The sequence below is a fragment of the Tachyglossus aculeatus genome, chromosome 4 (assembly GCF_015852505.1).
Source record: "Tachyglossus aculeatus isolate mTacAcu1 chromosome 4, mTacAcu1.pri, whole genome shotgun sequence".
Lineage (NCBI taxonomy): Eukaryota > Metazoa > Chordata > Mammalia > Monotremata > Tachyglossidae > Tachyglossus > Tachyglossus aculeatus.
The window spans coordinates 40,320,979-40,338,988 of NC_052069.1; the positions used below are offsets into that span (position 1 = coordinate 40,320,979).

At 42.7% G+C, this 18,010-nt stretch overlaps 1 protein-coding gene across 1 annotated transcript in view; it reads left to right on the forward strand.

Annotated features, from left to right (window-relative positions):
• The window catches only part of HS2ST1 (heparan sulfate 2-O-sulfotransferase 1), a 225,589-nt gene that overhangs the window by 19,946 nt on the left and 187,633 nt on the right, over window positions 1–18,010 (forward strand). The gene's annotated exons all lie outside the window — the stretch shown is intronic.

Consider the following 18,010-nt stretch of genomic DNA (forward strand, 5'->3'; position numbering starts at 1 on the left):
CTATGGGGAGGAGACGACCCGACAGCATAAGACATGTACATAAATACTATGAGGCTGAGGGTGGGGTGAACATTAAATGCCCAAAGGGCACAGATCCGAAGGCATAGACGATGCAGAAGGGAGAGGGAATCCGGGGAAAGAGGGCTTAACTGGGGAAGTCCTCTTGGAAGAGCCGTGATAGCTAATACAGAGATGCCATTTCAGTCCTCCTTCACCCACCTATGTGTTCTTTCCCAATCCTTAGTACAGTGCTTGGCATACAGTTTGTAAAAGATTATTTTTATGTCCCATTGTACTCATGCACACATTTTTATATTCTATCCCCCCATCTGTAATTTAACTGACTAGACCGTAAGCTCCTTGAAGGCAGAGATCGTGCCTTCCAAGTGGTTTGTACTCTACCAAGTCTTTATTCCAGTGCTCTCTGTCCAGAGTTGGTCCTCGATAAATGCCATTGATTGACATCCATTTTGAAATGCTTCATCACTGGTGCTCTCAGTCTTAGTTCTACTAACAGATTCAAGTATGCTTGTCAGAATTTCTCTGGTTCCCTTAAGGTTTTTCCAAAGTTAAATTGTAATTTCTCTGGGAATATCTATATGGAAACGTGTAGGATTTAGTGCAGCTGGAAAACGGAATGTAATACTGGAAGTATAACTATTTGAATTCTGACTGTGGTTACTAGATATATAAGAATGTGCCGCACAGCAGTATTAGTTCCTTCCTTCCAAATAATAGGAGCACCCTGCTGCTGCCGCCACGGCTTGTAACGGAACGGAACCGTGCAACGTACTCGAGACCACCCATGTGGCTGAATTTTCTCAGTACTAATTTTATTTCTGATTGCAGTAAAGCATGGTAGGAGGGGAGCAGCAGCATGGCAAAGTAGAAGGAGTACGGGATGGGAGTCAGAAGGACCTCGGTTCTAATCCTGGCTCTGCCCCTTGTCTGCTGAGTGACCTTGGGCAAGGTACCTCACTTCTGTGGGCCTCAGTGACCTCATCTGGAAAATGGAGATTGAGAATGGGAGTCCTTTGTGGGATAGGGACTGGGCCCAACCCGATTATCCTATGTCTACCCCAGCACTTAATACAGTGCCAGACACATAGTAAGTGCTTAACGAATGCCACAATTATTATTATCATCTCCATAGAGAGGTCAACTCCAGAGAGGTGACCAGCTTAAGGGACCTATATCCATCCCTCCCAGGTTATTGTGACTGCCTATGAAGCAGCGTGGCTTTGTGGAAGGAGCATGAGCTTGGGAGTCAGAGGGCGCGGGTTCTAATTCCAGCTCTGCCACTTCTCTGCTCTCTGTGCTTCAGTGACCTCATCTGTAAAATGGTGATTAAGACTCTGAGCCCCGTGTGGGACAACCTGATTACCTGTATCTACCCCAGCGCTTAGAACAGTTCTTGGCACATTCATTCATTGAATCATATTTATTGAGTGCTTTCTGTGTGCAGAGCACTGTACTAAGCGTTTGGGAAGTACAAGTTGGCAACATATAGAGATGGTCCCTACCCAACAGCAGGCTTGCAGCCTAGAAGGAGGAGACGGACAACAAAACAAAACAAATAGGTGGCACATAGCAAGCGCTTTAAAAATACCATAATTATTATTCCTTCTCTAACTCAGTCATGGAGCCTGCTAAGTGCCCTGCTCTCCTGATATCGGTCAGTGTTATTTGTTGAGCGCTTACTATCTACAGGGCAATATACTAAGCACTTGTGTTGAACTTCACTTCGTAAGGAGCTGAAGATTGTGAAGAGATGCCACTTAGAGGGCCTGCGCTCACTGGTGGGGAGCTCCACCACTCAACAACCTGGGAAGCAGTGTGGCCTAATGCATAGAGCATGGGGCTGGGAGGCACAGACCTGGGTTCTAATCACAGCTCCGCCACTTGTCTGCTGTGTGACCTTGGGTAAGTCACTTCCCTTCCTCTGGACTTCAGTTACTTCATTGGTAAAATGGGGATTTGGACTGATCTCCATGTGGACTGTGGGCTGTATACAACCTGTTAGCTTGTATCGACCTCAATTCTTAGAGAAGCAGCATGGCTTAGTCGCAAGAGCGTGGGCTTGGGAATCAGAGGCTGTGGGTTCAAATCCTGGCTCCGCCATTTATCAGCTGTGTGACTTTGGGCAAGTCAACTTCTCTGTGCCTCATCAGTAAAATGGGGATTAAGACTGTAAGCCCCACGTGGGACAACCTGATTACCTTGTATCTACCCCAGTGCTTGGCACGTAGTAAGCACTTAACATATACCTTCATAATTATTATTATTAGTAGTACATAGTAAGCACCTAACAAATTCTATTCTTTAAAAAGAACCCTTTATACTGAAGCCCCTAAAATCAATCAGTGGTACAGTGCTCGGCATACAGTAAGCGCTCAATAAATACCATTGATTTAAATGCTTACTGTGTGCCACATGCAGTACTAAGCACTTGAGAGCACAATACAGCAGAGTTAGTGCATTGAGCTGTTAAGCACTTAGCAGAATGTAAAAATGAAGTTGTAATTTGCAGACACCTATCAAGCGGACCCCATTTTTGTTTAACTGTGAATAATCTCCAAAGCAAAGAAAAGATCTTTGTTTAATTAAAAAGCAACAGTAATCTACACTTGAGTAAACTGTTCACCAGCATTGGGGATTAATGTGAAGCAACTCTAAAAAAAATATTACTTTCAAGCGAGAGAAATTAAAATATTGTTAGTCTTAGGGAATGGGATGTTTTTATTATTGAATGTGAAAGCATTTTTCCAATTATATTCACAAAAGTAAACTGCATTTGCAGTTTTTTTTTATGCAGGGACCTTTTTCAGAGAAAGGGTGAGTTTTTAGGGACTTTATTTTCTTTTTCATATTCATTTATTCAGTCATATTTACTGAGTGCTTACTGTGTGGGGAGCATTATACTAAGCATTTGGGATAGTGCAATACAACAATAAACAGACACATTCCCTGTCCACAATAAGCTCATATTCTTTTTCTCTGGTGATCCATGCATTTTCTTGCTTCATTATTAGTTTGCAAATAATAGAATAGTATCCTGAGACTAGACTTCCATGTATTTCATATCACAATTATGAATGCTTCTTTCAGGAATAAAACTTTGTTTTTTCCGTTTTGACTTAATGGAGATTGCAAATTTTCAGTACAATTCAGTTTGAGAACACGATTGTTGAATTGTACAGCTACAGAATGGAAACACATTTCTGAATAGTGTGTTTGGAACAAGGAAGTGTGAGGGAAGTGTTTGTAGGAAAGGATTTGTGGCAGCAAGATCTGTTAACCCCTTCTTCCTTGGGAACTCTGGTTGTTTCTTTGTTATAGCTAATGCTATTCTGAGCAATTAGGAATCTCAGCGCTTAGTGAGATTCCTCAGTGCCTGGCGCATAGTAAGTGCTTAACAAACACCATAATTGCTATTATTATTAATTTAAACGTGTCAAACACTCTTCTAAGTGCTGGGGTAGGTACAGGTTAATTAGGTTGGACATAGTTCCTGTCCCACATGGGGCTCACAGTCTAAGTATTACTGGCTTTACAAAATATCGAATTGGATCTCATAACTGACCTACCCTGATTTTTGAGGAGGAAGAAAAGTTTTTATGTTGCCTCAATTTTCAGCATTGATATTTGCCTAGGAGCAGGAGGAGGAAGAGACGAGGCTGAAGATAATGATGAGGAGGACAAAGACATTCCCTTTAGACCATAAGCTCATGTAGGCAGGGAATGTGTCTGTTACATTGTACTCTCCCAAGTGCTTAGTACAGCCCTGTGTACACAGTAAGTGCTCAATGAATGTGATTGAAGATGAGGAGGATGAGGAGGAGGAGGATGAAAAGGAGGAGACAGCAGTAGAGACAGGCTCGGGCTGGGAGGGAGATTCTTCCTTGAGATGTGTGAAATCTGAGGGAGGAAGAGAAGAAGGAATATGTAGTTAATTTGATTGAATGAATGAATGAGTTAATTCATTGACTGCCTGTTTCGTGCAGCACTTGAGAGTGAGTGCATTAACAGTAGAGGCAGCATGGCTTAGTGGATAGAGCATGGGCTTGGGAGTCAGGAGGTCATGGGTTCTAATCCCGGCTCTGCCACTTGTCTTCTATGTGGCCTTAGGCAAATCACTTCACTTCTCTGTGCTTCAGTTCCCTCATCTGAAAAGTGGGGATTAAGATTGTGAGCCCCATGTGGGACAGGGACTGTGTCCAACCCAATTACCTTGTATCTACCCCAGCGCTTAAGAACACACAGTAAAAAATACCATTAAAAAAAGAAAAAAGATTTTGCAGGTAAGAATATTTGGGCTCAGGTGTGCAACTGCTTTTAGAGCTAATTCATGGTTCCTTAAACTCTCTGGATTTGGGTTATGCCATTATCGTTCAGGTGTTTGTTTGTTTTTTACTGGCTCGTATATTGGCCGATTTGATAATAGATCTTTCGACGAGATTGAGAGGTCAGTTTGGAGACACGACCTGCTGCTAGTGGGAGAAAGAGACCCAGTTGTAGACCACCTAAAAGTCTCTCTCATCTGGGGTTATGAATTCATGGTTTAGTGGATGTGCAATCGCTGATCTTGCTCTCGGTTGTATTAATTCCTAAATATAAATGGCTTCCATAACTGCTTGTACTTTTGGCATTTCTTAATGTGGTTTAGAACGGTGATTGGTACATAGATAAGACGTTCCTGGTGGATACTCTATCTCTGCCTTACACAGCAAGGCACTGAAGAAAGTCATTAGATATTGGACTTCCATAAATTCTTGGACTACTGGGTAGAGCACGGGCCTTGGAGGCAAAAGGACCTTGATTTTTTTTTTAAATTGATATTTGTTAAGCCCTTACTAAGTGCTGGAGTAGATAGATCAGGTTGGATATAGTCCATGTCCCACGTAAGGCTCACAGTCTTAATCCCCATTTTACATCTGAGGGAACTGAGGCATAGAGAAGCTAAGTGACTTGCCCAGGGTCACACAGGAGGTACGTGGCGGAGCTTTGATTGGAACCCAGTTCCTTCGGGCTCCTAGGCCCATGCTCTATCCACCAACCCACACTACTTCTAACTTATGCTGGTTAGACCTGGGTTCTAATCCTGGCTCTGCCCCTTGCTGTGTGACCTTGGGTAAGTCACTTAACTTCTCTTGGCCTCAGTTACCTCATCTGTAAAATGGGGATTAAGACTGTGAGCCCCATATAGAACATGGGTTGTGTTCAAATCGATTAGCTCATATCTACCCCTGTGCTTAACACAGTGCCTGGCACATAGTAAGTGCTTAACAAATACCTTAAGAAAAATGATCACTCCAATTCATTCTTCTCCCTTATATGATTAGTACGACAAGCATATATTCCTGCTGCGTTTCCTTTTCTCAGGTTCTTCTGAAATAATCGTAGGTTCTTCAACCATCTTATTTTTTGTTTGGAGTTTTTAGCATTGCTCCATTGTGATTTGGGGGAGAAAACTGTATATTAAACCGTACCTTGGGTATATGTGCCACGAAAAATTGTTGTAAAACTAATTTGTTTCATATCCAGTAAAAAAGAATTGTTGTAAAGATTGGCAGTACATCTTTACCATAAGGTTGGTGATTAATCAGAGCTGTCTATATGACCTTCAAGTTTCTAAGGTGGGAAGTAGGAGAGAGTAATTTAAGTTCTCCGATATGAAATATAATATTTTTGAATACAGACAAGAATGTCAGAGATTGGGAAGAAAATTGAGTATACTTCTATAATAAAAAAGCCTGTAAAATCCTGTTTCAGCTTTGCATCTGACGTATTTATTTAAGTGAGCTTTGTCTGTGCCAAATTGAAGGCAGGCCAGCAATCAGTTTTGACACAAAGATATTGGATCACCCATCAGTCAGAAATCGCTAGTTTCTCTGTTTTCTGGCCAGGGTTGAAGCAGCTTCCACCTGCCAACTTCCTTCATTTCACCACAATTTTCTTCCTTTTTTTTTTCCTTTTAAGCACACCCATCTCTTTTATAAAGTGCAGCCTGGTACCCAGTGTGTTAGTGATTCCTTGCTACATTTATATGCTGCTGGCAGGCTACCAGTTTAGCTCGGTTGTTTCCCAGTTCACTCCTCCATAGAAAAGCTGATTAAAAAAGAGTGGCAAAACATAACCTTAAAGTATGTTTTAATAGGCAACTGGTTTGTGTTATTGAATGATATAGGACCAAAGGCACCCACCATAATCCTCTAGCATACAAGGCAGTTGTGAGTTGTGTTATAGTCTCAGCCTTCTACATCTTTCCTTTACCCAATGACAGTGGGTAAAACCTTGTTCTTCATTTGGTGGGATTTTGTAGATACTTCAGTCTTTTAAAATGGGGCTTAGTGGAGCCTAACTAAAGCCGGTTAAGTCGTGTAACCGAAGGGACTGCATATGAAATTCTCCAAAGGGTAAATTTGAGATTTTTAAGGAGACTGCCTTGTTCAATGATATATAGTTTATAGCATTATAAAATATTGCTAAGAGTAATGTTCCTTTTCACTGCATATTCACAGCTGGTTGGTACTGCATATGTTCTAGAAAATATATGCTGCGCCATTCTTCAAAGTGCCCAAATCCTTTAAAATAGGCTTGACAATCTGTGCAGTACAGCGTTTGACGCTTAGTAGTCGCCCGAATTTATTGAACGCTTCCTAGGCACAGAGCATTGTACTAAGCGCTTGGGAGAGTACAATGTAACAATAAACAGAATGGTAAATGAACAGTAAGTGATTAACAAATACCATTTAAGTAAAAACAGCCAACTGAAACCTCTGTACAGAGAGTCAGTCAGCGTGCACCAATGCAGCGTACTTCATTATGAGAATCTAATAGTTTTAAATGCCTCTCTTCCCTCTTTGATGGTAATATTTGTTTCCAAAAAGAGCCAGTTGTAGCTCCGAAGAGGTAGACTGGCCACTGACGCTTTAAAGAAATCATAGAGGAGGAGATAGGAGAATGTAAGTCAGTCATATTTATTGAATGCTTACTGTGTGCTGAGCACTGTACTAAGCACTTGGGAGAGGACAATATAACAGACACATTCCCTGACCGCAACGAGCTTACAGTCTAGAGGGTGACACTAGAGCCATTACCCAATATGCAAGAAAATATTCAGGTAGCTTTTGTTTTTAAAAACTTTCCTCGCTGAGGTTAGGATGAGGTAGATTTAGTCTTAGTGTCCCGGAGGGAAGGCTTGTTACCCTAGGGCACTTCAGCATTGCACAAACAAGTAGCAAAGTCGAAAACAACGATAGTCACATTTTAGTTGCTTTTGAAATAAGATCTCTTTGAGATACTGAAATATGTCCAAGATATTACCTACTCTCTGCCTTCACTCCCTAGCCATAGTTTGGATTTCTTGCCAGCTTCACGTAGCTGAAGCACTCTTAAAAATCTTATTTAGTGAGTTGGCAAGAGTGGTGACTGTAAGCCCCTCGTGGGCAGGAAATGTGCCTACCAACTCTCTTATGTCATGGCTCAGTGGAAAGAACCTGGGCTTTTGGGTCAGAGGTCAGGGGTTCAAATCCCAGCTCCACTATTGTCAGCTGTGTGACTTTGGGCAAGTCAATTAACTTCTCTGTGCCTCAGTTACCTCATCTGTAAAATGGGGATTAAGACTGTGAGCCCCCAGTGGGACAACCTGATCACCTTGCAACCACCCCAGTGCTTAGAACAGTGCTTTGCACATAGTAAGCACTTAATAAATGCCATCAGTATTATTATTATTATATTCTAAGCGCTCAGTGCAGTGCTCTGCACACAGTAAGCATTCAGTAAATACCATTGATTGATTGATTTGGTGATAGATTTTGAAAGACTTCACTAGGCAGGTGGAATTGACACTAGAACTCTGCATGCCTCCACTCTGTCTTTTTTGAAACCTGGTGCTCCCAAATTGACAATTTTGTAATTGACTTCCCTTAAATGTAGCAGATTGTCAATTATGAATCATGTTAAATAAGTTTTTCAAGGCCACTCTCTTGATCTACTGCCCATTTCCAAATATAGGTGGCAACAGACTTGGTCGGGGAAGAGTTATGCACTGATTTCTGAAGTCTTGAAGTTCTGTGCATATTTTCCTTGTTGAATCACCAGTTGCCGCTTAGTGTCTCATAGTCACAATGTCAGAGACAAGGAAAACAGGAATATATTCCTTGTTCTCAAATGAATTTGGATAATTGTTGTTCTTGGGTTACATTTCTACCAAAGACTAAAGCAGTTAGAGACTTCTGTTTTAGCCCTGTGGTTGGACTAGTAAGGCTGCTGGATGCTCAGAAATTCCCTCACTTGAGAGGAATGATCGATCACTTGCCATTTTATGGCCACCAAAGAAATTTTGATGAAGATAAAGGGGCAAAGTTAAGTCATGTGACCACTCCATAATAATAATAATGGCATTTATTAAGCGCTTACTATGTGCAAATCACTATTCTAAGCACTGGTATCTTTGTGTTCTTCCAAGACTTGTTTCGTGAGGTTTTTTAGGTACCTTTCTCCATTCCACCGTTTCGTAAATCAAGGTGGAAGTCAGTCAGGCTTTCCCCTGAATTGCTTCACATTTACCTTAACCCATCTAAAACTGTTATTTCTATTTTAAAAACTACTTAGAAATAACATTTTTAAGTGGGTTAAGGTTTTCTTTGCCCTTTTCTGGACTAGAGGCCAAATTAAACTACCATTTGGGAGCTATCTAAAGTGATGCTTAATTCTTAGGAATCAGAAGTCTGAAAATGACTATACTTAACTTTTCCAATTTACCTAAGAAGCAAGTGAACAAAGACCAGGTTTCGGAAAGCAAAGTGGATTAAAGCCATTCTTTTTGCTTCAACATCTGAAAGCAGGCAAGGGATGACAAATATGGGCCATCTTCTCCCCCCCCCCCCCCATTCCTAAGGTAGCCACATAATATGAGAGGCATCGTGGCTCAGTGGAAAGGGCATGGGCTTGGGAGTCAGAGGTCATGGGTTCTAATCCTGCCTCTGCCACTTACCAGCTTTGTGACTGTGGGCAAGTCACTTGACTTCTCTGTGCCTCAGTTACCTCATCTGTAGAATGGGGATTAAGCCTGTGAGCCCCATATGGGACAATCTGATTACCTTTTGTCTACCCGAGCGCTTAGAGCGGGGCTTGGCATGTAGTAAGCACTTAACAAAACCATCATTATTATTAATAATAGTACTTATTAATCCTGCACTTAGTATGTGTCAAGCACTGTACTAAGCACTAGGGTAGATATAAGTCAATCAGGTTGGGGACAGTCCCTGTCCCACATGGGGCTCCGTGCTGTTCTCCATCAGCCTGCAGGTGCTGATGGAAGAGGAAGCGATTCAGAGACCCAGATTATGGGCGGGGAACGTGTCTGCTAATTCTGTGGTATTGTACCCTCCCAAGCCCTTAGTACTGTGCTCTGCACATAGTAAGCGCTCAATAAATGCCGTTGATTCATCATTACCCATCCCTCATCTAAATCAATCAATCAATCAATCAATCGTATTTATTGAGCGCTTACTATGTGCAGAGCACTGTACTAAGCGCTTGGGAAGTACAAATTGGCAACACATAGAGACAGTCCCTAAAGTGCCCGTCCAGTCAGTAAGGGCTTAAAAAAAAGGCACGTACAAAAACTCCCTTTTGGTTTGTTAGCATGTTTCATGTTCTTTCAAAGTGAGCCGGGGTTTTCCGCCTTAGCTGTGTCCCAGGAATTTTAGAGCCCTTGGGGATCCTCTCCCAGAAAGGGGCTTCAGAAAGCCAGAGACCAATCCCTTCAACTCTTAAACAGAGTTCATTTCAGGCTGTGGGATTTTGCTCTGGGTTTAAAATCTCAATTGAATAGTGGATTTTTCTTTTCTTTTTCAAAATTCCTTAGCACAGCGTGGCATTTCTTCTCCCCCCAGGATCACCAGTTGAATTTGAAAACCTCCTTTTCACTCACCTGCCTAAGTATGCAAGGTTTTGTACAATGCCTTTGAATGAATTATAAGCATTGAGAGCAAAGTATTTTCATATCCCTCTAGGTGCCTTTAGTGACATTGGCTCTTACACAAAACCATTCCGGATTTGGCAGAAAAACAAAGAAGGGAGCTTTCTCAAAACACTTTCTTTAAAACATAATTAAAGAAAACCTGGCTCCTTCACAATAGTAGATACATAACCTTGGAATGCCAGATTTTCTGAATTAGTAAATGGTGAGGGGATGGAAGAGGACTTGCTTCACTAAATGCATTTTTTGTTTTAATTTTAGGAGGAAAAGCTTATTGTGACTCATTTATTGACAATACTATGCTCACTAATAATTACTTCAGAATGTATCTAATTGGTAAAAGTGTGTTTGGCTAACAACTTTTCACTGTTCCTTTTTTTTGAATATTGGAGATAAAATAATTGTGGACAAGGAACGTTTCTACCAATTCTGTTATAGTGTTCTCTCTCAGGCGCTTAGTATAGTGCTCTGCACATAGTAAGCGCTCAGTAAATGCAATTAATCGACCTGAAATATGAGATTCTAGTGTTTTTGTGAAATTTTTCACCTCTGTGATTGAAGTTTCCCTTTCCTTATTGTCAGTCTAGTTCCCAGTTTATCTTGCCCTCCTTCACTCCTCTTCTTTCTGTGTTCTATCTCACCCAAAGCTGTGGGAATCAGTGGTGTTTACTGTGTGCTAAACACTGTACGAAGCACTTGGGAGAGTACAAGACAGCAGAGTTGGTAGAAATGTTCCTTATTCACAAAGAAATTAGAGTCAAGAGGGGGAGAAAATCATTAAAATAAATTATAGATGTGTACATAAGTGCTGTGGGACTGAGGGTGGGATGAATATCAAATGTTCAAACCGTACAGGTCCAAGTACACAGGTGATACAGAGAAGAGAGGGAAGAGGAGAAATGAGGGGTTAGTTGGGTGAGGCCTCTTGGAAGAGATGTGCTTTAAATAAGGCTTTGAAGGTGGAGAGAGTGACTGTCTGTTGGATATGAAGAGGGAGGGTGTTCTAGGCCAAAGACGGGACTTGGGTGAGAGGTCGGCAGCGAGATAGACGAGATGGAAATATAGTGAGTAAGTTGGCATTAGGGAAGTGAAGTGGGTTGTAGTAGAAAATCAAGGAGGTAAAGTAGGAAGGGGCAAGGTGATTGAGTGCTTTAAAACTAATGCTCTTTCTATGCAGATGACACCCCAATCTACATCTCCATCCCTGATCCCTCTCCCTCTCTCTCCAGTCTCACATCTCCTTCTGCCTTCAAGACCTCTCTATTTGGATGTCCTCCCGTCACCTCAAACTTAGCACATCCATAACAGAGCTCCTTTATCTTCCCACCCAAACCCTGTACTTCCCCTGACTTTCCCATCACTGTAGAAATCACCACCATCCATCCTGTTTTACAAGCCCATAACCTTGGCTATATCCTTGTCTCCTTCCTCTCATTCAAGCCACATATTCAATCCATCACCAAATCCTATCAGTCCCACCTTCACAACTTCGCTAAACTCCATCCATACTAAACTCCATCCATACTGCAACCACGGTGATACAATCACTCATCCTATCCTGCCTGAATTACTGCATTAGCCTCCTTGCTGACCTCCCAGCCTCCTCCTGTCTTTCCCCACTCCAGTCCATACTTCACTCTGCTGCCCGGCTCATTTTTCTACAAAAACGTTGTGGACATGTTGTCCTGCTCCTCAAAAAACTCCAATGGTTGCTCGTCCACCTCAGTATCAAACAAAAGCCCCTCTCCATTGGCATTAAAGCAGTCCATCACCCTGCCCCCTCCTAACTCACCTCGCTTCTCTCCTTCTACAACCCAGCCCACACACTTTGCTCTTCTGGTGCTAACTTTTTCACTGTGCCTCTAACCTAGAATGCCCTCCCTTCTCTAATCCTACAGAAAACTACTCTAACCCACTTCAAAGCCTTATCGAAGGCACATCACCTCCAAGAGGCCTTCCCATATTAAACCCCACTATTCTTCATCTCTCACTTCCTTCTGCGTTGCCTTGATTTGCTCTCTTTGCTCTTCTCCCCTCCCAGCCCCATAGCACTTATGTATCTTCTGTAATTTTATTTATTTGTATTGACGTCTGTCTTCCTCACTCTAGACTGTGAGCGTGCTGTGGGTTATGATTGTTATATTGTACTTTTGCAAGAGCTTGGTACAGTGCTGTGCACACAGTAAGCGCTCAGTAAATACGATTGAATGAAAGCATGAATAATGGTATGGAGTTTCTATTTAACGCGGAGGTTCTTGAAGGGTGGGGAAACATGGACTGAACGTTTTTGTGTAAAAATGATCTGGCAGCAGAGTGAAGTGTGGACTGGAGTGGGGAGAGACGGGAGGCAGGGAGGTCAGAAAGGAGGCTGATGCAGTTCATTCATTCAATCTATTTATTGACCACTTACCGTGTGCAGAGCACTGTACTAAGCGCTTGGGAAGTACAAGTTGGCAACAGTTTATCAAGGCAGGATAGGTTAAGTGCTCGGATTAATGTGGTAGCAGTTTGGAGGTGGATTTTAGCCTTTTGGAGAAGGTAGAACGGACAGGATTTAGTGAGAGATTGACTATGTGGGTTGAATGAGAGGGGGAATGGAGATAGGGTCAGACCGGGGTGGCATGGTGGAGGGAAGAAGGGACAGTTAAGGTGCCTTGGGAGGGCACTTCCCCCCTTTTTCAGAGCCAGAGGCAGCCTTCTGTGCTGTAAGCTCCCAAGCACTTAATGCAGTGCTCTGTGCACAGTAAGTACTCAATAAATACCACTGATTGAAAATAATAATAATGGTGTTTAAGTGCTTACTATGTGCCAGTCACTGTACTAAATGCTGGGGTGGATACAAGCAGATTGGGTTGGACATGGTCCCTGTCCCACAGGGGTCTCACAGTCTCAATCCCCATTGTACAGATGAGGTAACTGAGGCCCAGAGAAGTGAAGTGACTGGCCCAAAGTAACCCAGCAGACAAGTGGCAGAGCCGGGATTAGAACCCAGGTCCTTCTGATTCCCAGGCCCATGTTCTGTCCATTAGGGCACGCCTCTTCCCGAAAACCAAGAAGGGAGAAGAGGTACCTGGGGAGCCGAAAACACAGGGCATGGGATAGACCTTTATAGTTCTGGGGGAAGTTTGATGTTTTGTTGCCACTACCTGCCTATCAATCAATCAATCAATCAATTGTATTTATTGAGCGTTTATTGTGTGCAGAGCACTGTACTAAGTGCTTGGGAAGTACAAGTTGGCAACATATAGAGACAGTCCCTACCCAACAGTGGGCTCACAGTCTAGAAGGGGGAGACAGAGAACAAAACCACACATATTAACAAAGTAAAATAAATAGAATAGATATGTACAAGTTAAATAAATAGAGTAATAAATATGTACAAACATATATACATATATACAGGTGCTGTGGGGAAGGGAAGGAGGTAAGACGGTGGGGATGGAGGGGGGACGAGGGGGAGAGGAAGGAGGAGGCTCAGTCTGGGAAGGCCTCCTGGAGGAGGTGAGCTCTCAGTAGGGCCTTGAAGGGAGAAAGAGGGCTAGCTTGGCGGATGTGCAGAGGGAGGGCATTCCAGGCCCGGGGGATGACGTGGGCCGGGTGTCGACGGCGGGACAGGCGAGAATGAGGTACGGTGAGGAGATTAGCGGCAGAGGAACTGAGGGTGTGGGCTGGGCTGTAGAAGGAGAGAAGGGAGGTGAGGTAGGAGGGGGCGAGGTGATGGAGAGCACTTCCCAAAGCATTGCTGGACTTGTGGATACTGATTGCTACTTCCTCTCCATTCAGTATCATTGGACAGAGGATTGGCTCAGTGACAGACTGACAGTATGATGTCTGACTCTGAAAATCTGTGGTGAAGCACTTTCAATAATAATTACTGTGGTATTTGTTCAGTGTTTACTCTGTGACAAGCACTGTACTAAGCACTGGGGTAAGTACAAGCTCATCAGGTCCCATATAGAGAAGCAGCATGGCAGAGTGGACTGTCTTCCCCGCTCTAGGCTGTGAGCCCGTTGTGGGCATTGATTATCTCTCTCTATTGCTGTATTTTATTTTCCAAGTGCTTAGTAAGTGCTCTGCACACTGTAAGCGCTCAATAAGTACGATTGAATGAATGAATGGATAGTGGATAGAGCACAGTGGATAGAGTCAGGTGGTTATGGGTCTTGTCGCTGCCAGGTGTCTGCTATGTGACCTTGGGCAAGTCACTTCACTTCTCCTCAGTTACCGCATCCATAAAATGAGGTTTGAGACTGTGAGCCCCACATGGGACAGGGACTGTGTCCAACCCAATTTGCTTATATCCACCCCAGCGCTTAGTACAGGGCTTGGCACATAGTAAGCTCTTAAATATCATTCATTCATTCAGTTGTATTTATTGAGTGTTTACTGTATGCCGAGCACTGTATTAAACACTTGGGAAGTTACAACACAACAATAAAGTGTCATTCAAATGTCATTATTATTATTGTTGTTATTATGGGGCTCTAGTCTAAGTAGGAGGGAGAATATGTGTTGATTCCCCATTTTGCAGATGAGGGAACTGAGGCCCAGAGAAGTGAAGTGACTTGACCGAGGTCAAACTGCAGACAAGTGGTGGAGCCGGGATTAGAACCCAGGTCCTTCTGACTCCTAGGCCTGTGCTCTGTCCATCACACCACACTGCCAAAGCTTATCTGCTCTGCACATAGTAAATGCTTAATAAATATCATTTATTGGTTTGGTAATGTGCAGCGTTCCCAAGGCATAGGAGTATAACCTGGGTTTTCTTCTGTCCATAGTCATGTCCTCCCTGTGAGAACAGATTCCCGATCGCCTGTGAATGACTCCTGGGTGCTGAATGTGTCAGAGGCACAGTCATGGTGCAGTTACTTGATAACTATTTTAAGAACTTGAAAATACCCCCATACCAGTGATCTAGAAGTGTCATGGTCTATCAGAAGCTTAGGGAAGCAAAAATGGCATAATGGATAGAGCACGGGCTTGGGAGTCAGAAGGTCATGGATTCTAATTCCGGCTCTGCCACTTGGCTGCTACGTGACCCTGGTGAAGTCACTTCACTTCTCTGTGCCTCAGTTTCTGCACCTGTATTATGGAGTTTGAGACTGTGAGCCCCAAATGGGACAGGGACTGTGTCCAACTTGATTTGCTTGTCTCCACCCCTGTGCTTAATGCAGTGCCTGGCACATAGTTAGTGCTTAACAAATACAATTATTGTCATTATTATTATCATTATTATTATCATATTTATTAATAATAATAATAATAAATTGGGAATTGAAGCTATGTGCCCCACTTGGGACAGGGACTGTGTCCAACCTGATTTATTCTGAATCTGTCTTCCAAGTGCCTAAATTACATCCTCATGCAATCAGTAGCTTGACCAGACAGATTTGTGCCATTCAGTTGGGGCCCTGTCATGGTACTGTGGCCTGCTAAGATAAGAGGGGTGTGCGGGGTGGGGGAATATATATATGTATGTATATATGTGTGTGTGTGTGTGTGTATAAATATATATAAATAAATATGTGTGTGTGTGTGTGTGTGTGTGTGTGTGTGTGTGCTTGCTCACAATTCTCTCAGGAAAGAATGTGACTGTGCTGACCTCTGGCCCTCTGATCAATTCCTTTGCACAGGTTCTGTGTGACCTTGGGCAAGTCATTTAACTTTTCTGTCCCTCAGTTACATCATCTGTAGAATGGGGATTAATACTGTAAGCCCCATGCGGTCAAATTTAATTACCGTATATCTACCTCAGTGCTTAGTCAGTGCCTGGTACATAGTAAGCACTTAACATATACCATAATAATAATAAAGGTTCATGATCCTCAAGGACCAAGACTCATCTTTTGTTTTCAGTCCATCATTACTCTGTAGAAAGCCTCATGTTGAGTATTGGGGTAATTGCAAGTTAAATAAATCAGATTTGGTTGCTAGGGCTTATGGATTTACCACCTCTTTAGCACTCTTGTATGTGTCTGCTTTATTTTTTATCTCTCTAGCTATAAATATTTTTATGTTTCTCTCGCCCTTTAGAGTATAAGCCCCTTGGGGACGGAGAATGTGACTTGGTATTTTTCAAATCTGAACCCACTAGTCAGTCAATCATATTTATTGAGCGCTTATTCATTCACTCATTCAATCATATTTATTGAGCGTCTCTTGTGTGCAGAGCACTATACTGAGTGCTTGGGAGCATACAATAACATAACACACATTCCCTGCCCACAATGAGCTTATGTAAGCTTCTTATGGGCAGGGATCATGTCTACCAAATGTATCTCTCAAATGCCTCATACAATGCTCTGTATATAGTAATAGCCCAGCAAATGCCATTTCTTGATAGTACGGTGTAGCCCACCTGGTGATGATGGTGATGGTATTTATTAAGCACTTACTATGTGCCAAGCACTGTTCTAAGCACTGGTGAATACTCAGTGTATGCTATGAGAACCACTAGTACTATTATCAGTCCATCTGCCCTCCATTCTGCATCACCTATGCACTTGGGATTATATCTATATAGTAATAAGAATTATGGTATTCATTAAGCACTTACTATGTGCCAGGCACTATACTAAGCACTGGAATGAGTACAAACAAATCAGGTTGAACACAGTCCCTGTCCCTCATAGGACTCCTAGCCTCAGTCCCCATTTCAGAGATGAGGTAACTGAAGCCCCCAAGCAGCGTAGCTCAGTTTGAAGAGCCCGGGCTTTGGAGTCAGAGGTCATGGATTCGAATCCCGGCTCTGCCAATTGTCATTTGTGTGACTTTGGGCGAGTCACTTAACTTCTCTGGGCCTCAGTTACCTCATCTGTAAAATGGGGATTAAGACTGTGAGCCCCACATGGGACAACCTGATCACCTTGTAACCTCCCCAGCACTTAGAACAGTGCTTTGCACATAGTAAGTGCTTAATAAATGCTATTATTATTATTGTAAATGAGGGCCACACAGCAGACAAGTGGTGGAGCCGGATTAGAACCCATGACCTGACTCCCAGGCCTGTGCCGTAGCCACGAGGCCGTGCTACTTCTACATCTTAAAGCCCTTTGATTTTCTCCCCACCCTAGCCCCACATCAAACCATAAACACTTTAATAGTCACCCCACACCAGATCCTCACCACTTACGTACTTATCTCCTGGCTCTGCCACATGTCTGCTGTGTGACCTTGGGCAAGTCACGTAACTTCTCTGGGCCTTAGTTACCTCAGCTGTAAAATGGGGATTAAGACTGTGAGCCCCATGTGGGACAGGGACCGTGTCCAACCTGATTAACTTGTATCTATGCCAACGTTTAGAACAGTGCTTGGCAAGTGCTTAACAAGTACTATTATTATTATATCTCCCTCTCTAGACTGTAAGCTCCTTCTGGTCAGGGAACTCTGTTGTAGCGTCCTCTCCTAAGCACTTATTATAGTGTTCTGCACCCAGTAAATGCAACTGATTGGTTTTCAAAGATAAGCGCATATAATGACATACTGCTGAAAAGAATTTCCTTCTTAAAATCTCCTCCCACAGGATGGAGAGTGGTTAACTGAATTTGTATGTTCTGCAGTGAAACCATTATTGCAATTCCTAAATGGGGTATTCCTAGCTCCTTTAGGTCACTAGAGTAATACATCTACTGCTCTGTTGAATATACCATTATATGAGCCAGAGTGAAATAAATATTCATGTTGCTTTTTTTCAGAAATTGAGAGCTAATTTTCTATTAATTTGTCTGTCACTGAGGTTTATTCTGCCTCTGCCTCAGATGGGGAAATATTTGTTACAATGAGTTAAAAGATGCCATACACAAGTTGCTTGCAAGCGTTTAGTACAGTGCTCTACTCACAGTAAGCGCTCAATAAACACGATTGAATGAATGAATGAATGAATGTGTTTTCAGGTTTGGAGAAATGGGGAAAAGGAGGGGTTTCTTTAGTGTCAGAATTAGTTATATCTACAGTGAATTCTTCCGAACTTAACTCTCCTGCTGTGTATGTTCTTGTAGGTTGTAAAATAGTCTTTAAAACTGC